The sequence below is a fragment of the Schistocerca piceifrons genome, unplaced genomic scaffold (genome assembly GCF_021461385.2).
Source record: "Schistocerca piceifrons isolate TAMUIC-IGC-003096 unplaced genomic scaffold, iqSchPice1.1 HiC_scaffold_1200, whole genome shotgun sequence".
Lineage (NCBI taxonomy): Eukaryota > Metazoa > Arthropoda > Insecta > Orthoptera > Acrididae > Schistocerca > Schistocerca piceifrons.
The window spans coordinates 17,501-22,500 of record NW_025727016.1 but is presented as its reverse complement, the minus strand read 5'-3'; the positions used below and the strand labels follow the sequence as shown (position 1 = coordinate 22,500).

At 52.7% G+C, this 5,000-nt stretch overlaps 1 non-coding gene across 1 annotated transcript in view; it reads left to right on the top strand.

Moving 5' to 3' along the window:
• The first annotated feature begins 3,643 nt into the window (after positions 1 to 3,643).
• Positions 3,644 to 5,000, top strand: part of LOC124729308 — a 1,909-nt gene continuing 552 nt past the window's right edge. Inside the window, exon 1 of the ribosomal RNA XR_007007600.1 lies at positions 3,644 to 5,000. This exon is cut by the window's right edge and continues 552 nt beyond it. This is a non-coding gene — a ribosomal RNA (small subunit ribosomal RNA).

The following is a 5,000-nucleotide window of genomic DNA, read 5'->3' as shown; positions in this document are numbered from 1 at the left end:
GGGAGTCTTTGTCACTAATGTACACAGATGGAACATTTTGGACTGGAACCAGATTACCCGTACACACGGCGCTGATTAGTAATCAATGCAGAGCCATCAAACTACAGCAAATATACACAACTGTCCGTATACATGCTGAAAGAGTCTGCCCACAATGGGAACCACACGTCAGCCAGACACTCTGATCACGCACCACTCTCTGCTTCTAACAGGCGCACATACAATATGTAAGCACCAGCATGGAACAACATCCAGTGCATCTTCTCCGCCACATTACACAATCCACACTATCACAACCAGACCAGGAGGTCCACGCGGAAAATACAATATCCCAGCCTTTCGACATCCACCATTGCGCAGACCAGGCACCAACACCCACACATGTCCTATACAACGGTGCACCCAACATCACAATAGTACCTCCTGTCACAGCGCACAAACAATGACATGAGTCAAAGACACAGGTCTCACACAAGCATAGAATTGGAGCGCCGCCTCTAATAAGCCAAAGGTGCATCCTGACGTGACAAATCTGATCATGTCACAAGCATTCACTTACTATAATCACTATCAACGAACCTGCCGCCCCCGCCCCCCCCCCCCTACACCTTTCCTTACAACAACGTGTAACCTAACCTAACCTAACCTAACCTATGTTGTACCTTAACCTAACCTATGTTGTACCTTAACCTAACCTATGTTGTACCTTAACCTAACCTATGTTGTACCTTAACCTAACCTATGTTGTACCTTAACCTAACCTATGTTGTACCTTAACCTAACCTATGTTGTACCTTAACCTAACCTATGTTGTACCTTAACCTAACCTATGTTGTACCTTAACCTAACCTATGTTGTACCTTAACCTAACCTATGTTGTACCTTAACCTAACCCATGTTGTACCTTAACCTAACCCATGTTGTACCTTAACCTAACCCATGTTGTACCTTAACCTAACCCATGTTGTACCTTAACCTAACCCATGTTGTACCTTAACCTAACCCATGTTGTACCTTAACCTAACCCATGTTGTACCTTAACCTAACCCATGTTGTACCTTAACCTAACCCATGTTGTACCTTAACCTAACCCATGTTGTACCTTAACCTAACCCATGTTGTGCCTTAACCTAACCCATGTTGTGCCTTAACCTAACCCATGTTGTGCCTTAACCTAACCCATGTTGTGCCTTAACCTAACCCATGTTGTGCCTTAACCTAACCCATGTTGTGCCTTAACCTAACCCATGTTGTGCCTTAACCTAACCCATGTTGTGCCTTAACCTAACCCAAGTTGTGCCTTAACCTAACCCACGTTGTGCCTTAACCTAACCCACGTTGTGCCTTAACCTAACCCATGTTGTGCCTTAACCTAACCCATGTTGTGCCTTAACCTAACCCATGTTGTGCCTTAACCTAACCCATGTTGTGCCTTAACCTAACCCATGTTGTGCCTTAACCTAACCCATGTTGTGCCTTAACCTAACCCACGTTGTGCCTTAACCTAACCCACGTTGTGCCTTAACCTAACCCACGTTGTGCCTTAACCTAACCCACGTTGTGCCTTAACCTAACCCATGTTGTGCCTTAACCTAACCCATGTTGTGCCTTAACCTAACCCATGTTGTGCCTTAACCTAACCCACGTTGTGCCTTAACCTAACCCACGTTGTGCCTTAACCTAACCCACGTTGTGCCTTAACCTAACCCACGTTGTGCCTTAACCTAACCCACGTTGTGCCTTAACCTAACCCACGTTGTGCCTTAACCTAACCCACGTTGTCCCCTAAAGTAACCCACGTTGTCCCCTAACGTAACCCACGTTGTCCCCTAACGTAACCCATGTTGTCGCCTAAACCTGCTCTGTAATTGTTATACGACTCGTTCAATTAGTGTAGTGTTGCCCACCCGCAACCCTCGCAATATAGTTCGCTACTCGCACTGCCCGCTCCCCTGTGTATCGCTTCATGTTAAACACCTTGCAAGTCTTGCTGACTTTCCACATGCTCCTGCTGTACACTGTAATGTGGATGGCAGCAGGACGTACATGCCGCCCCTCCCCACGTCCCCACCTTGCCCCCCTGCCTTCGCAAGCTGGTTGGTGAGAAGTTTGCATGTTCAATGCCCTTCGCATGCGACGTACTCAGGCTACGTTGTGGTGCGGCCTGTGTCAACCGTCCGCTAATGTCGTACGCGTAAACCACAATCTGTACTGCACATTCGTCCTTATGTACCGAATGATACATCGTGGCACATGTGTGACCGTACAACGACTGCGCCCAAAAACGGCGGACCATACAGTGCAAATATTGTGCACGCAGCTACGTGTCGTCTCCCTATGAGAGCTGGATTGCAGTGTGGTACGCCATAGAGACGTGTGGGAGGAACGGACGCCGTGGATGGCGATCAGCATGAGCTGTCTGTTGATGTATTCGGACCTAGTCGTCTCTCCTCACACACCGTGATGGCATGGTGCACCGCGTTCCATATCTGCGACATGCTACAGAGGCCGGTTGACAGTCGTTCGAGCAATGGACATCGCATACGTACGGGGGCCACCTTCCACGTATTGTCTAGGCGTGCACATTTTGTTGCGTGTATGTGGGCAGACGTAGTGTGGCGTGACACCTGACACAGGCATGCAATAATCGTTGAAGTTGCAAATGGCGATGGACGCCTGCGTTTTCTGGTGAAGTTACGCAAATGAACAAATGGTAACCTGTTGTGGTGCGGTTGTTCTCGCTAGGGGTGAATCGGTGATGGCGACGATAGGTTGAGGTACGAACCGGTTGTTCCAGCGATACCCACCATGCCGACGAAACTGAACGGCATCTGGGTGTGAAGCGATACGCGGCGGTGGCTGGGTGGGACCGTCCCCGGCCGGTGAGGGGGCGCCTCCCGGCGTGCTGGCCGCGCGGTGCGTGGGCGCACGCGCTACAGCCGGCTGGTGGGGGCGGCCAGTGGCAGGCGCGCCGGCCGACGGACGCGGCAGGCGTCGCAGCTGCGCGCCGGCGCACCCTGCGCGCGGCGCCGTGCGGCCAAAGTAGGTCCTCGCGGGCCCGGTGCGAAGCGCGGTGGACATCTTCAGTGTGCTGGTCCGATTGAGGACTGTGTGCGTTGAGGATGCGCCGCCGCCCGGCGCTCGGCGCCGCGACGCCGTCTGCTGCTCGGTCGCCCCAGCGGTTCTCGCTGGTGGTTTGTATCGCAGCTGTGCGGATGTGTTGGCGCGTGCGCTGTGCTGGGAGAGTTCGCTTCGGCACCCAAGTGGGGCTTTTGTCCTTCTGTGGCGCTGGCGTTGGAGCTGCCGGTCACCGTAGGTGGCGCGTGTTGTCTCCCGCCGGCAATGCCACGACAGCACGCTCCCGGGCCTCTGTCGGCAGCGGCAAGCTCAGTTGGGAGCACGGGTGGTCGCACCGAAAGCGTCTACTCGCCTAACTCCGGGCGATTGCGCCTCTCTCGAACCCGACCAAGTACTTGGGACGGCGCTGCGCGCCGCCGGGACCTGAGAGGGTTTCGAGGTGTATTGTGCAGGGGAGCTCAGCCTCCTCCTGTTTGCAGAATGATTGAGCGGACGCTTGCGTGTTCGCGCGGGCCCCCGGGACACACTCCCGGGCGGCCGGCTGCTCAGCTCTAGTTGACGCAGCTCCCTGGTTGATCCTGCCAGTAGTCATATGCTTGTCTCAAAGATTAAGCCATGCATGTCTCAGTACAAGCCGCATTAAGGTGAAACCGCGAATGGCTCATTAAATCAGTTATGGTTCCTTAGATCGTACCCACGTTACTTGGATAACTGTGGTAATTCTAGAGCTAATACATGCAAACAGAGTCCCGACCAGAGATGGAAGGGACGCTTTTATTAGATCAAAACCAATCGGTCGGCTCGTCCGGTCCGTTTGCCTTGGTGACTCTGAATAACTTTGGGCTGATCGCACGGTCCTCGTACCGGCGACGCATCTTTCAAATGTCTGCCTTATCAACTGTCGATGGTAGGTTCTGCGCCTACCATGGTTGTAACGGGTAACGGGGAATCAGGGTTCGATTCCGGAGAGGGAGCCTGAGAAACGGCTACCACATCCAAGGAAGGCAGCAGGCGCGCAAATTACCCACTCCCGGCACGGGGAGGTAGTGACGAAAAATAACGATACGGGACTCATCCGAGGCCCCGTAATCGGAATGAGTACACTTTAAATCCTTTAACGAGTATCTATTGGAGGGCAAGTCTGGTGCCAGCAGCCGCGGTAATTCCAGCTCCAATAGCGTATATTAAAGTTGTTGCGGTTAAAAAGCTCGTAGTTGGATTTGTGTCCCACGCTGTTGGTTCACCGCCCGTCGGTGTTTAACTGGCATGTATCGTGGGACGTCCTGCCGGTGGGGCGAGCCGAAGGCGTGCGACCGCCTCGTGCGTGCTCGTGCGTCCCGAGGCGGACCCCGTTGAAATCCTACCAGGGTGCTCTTTATTGAGTGTCTCGGTGGGCCGGCACGTTTACTTTGAACAAATTAGAGTGCTTAAAGCAGGCAAGCCCGCCTGAATACTGTGTGCATGGAATAATGGAATAGGACCTCGGTTCTATTTTGTTGGTTTTCGGAACCCGAGGTAATGATTAATAGGGACAGGCGGGGGCATTCGTATTGCGACGTTAGAGGTGAAATTCTTGGATCGTCGCAAGACGAACAGAAGCGAAAGCATTTGCCAAGTATGTTTTCATTAATCAAGAACGAAAGTTAGAGGTTCGAAGGCGATCAGATACCGCCCTAGTTCTAACCATAAACGATGCCAGCCAGCGATCCGCCGCAGTTCCTCCGATGACTCGGCGGGCAGCCTCCGGGAAACCAAAGCTTTTGGGTTCCGGGGGAAGTATGGTTGCAAAGCTGAAACTTAAAGGAATTGACGGAAGGGCACCACCAGGAGTGGAGCCTGCGGCTTAATTTGACTCAACACGGGAAACCTCACCAGGCCCGGACACCGGAAGGATTGACAGATTGATAGCTCTTTCTTGATTC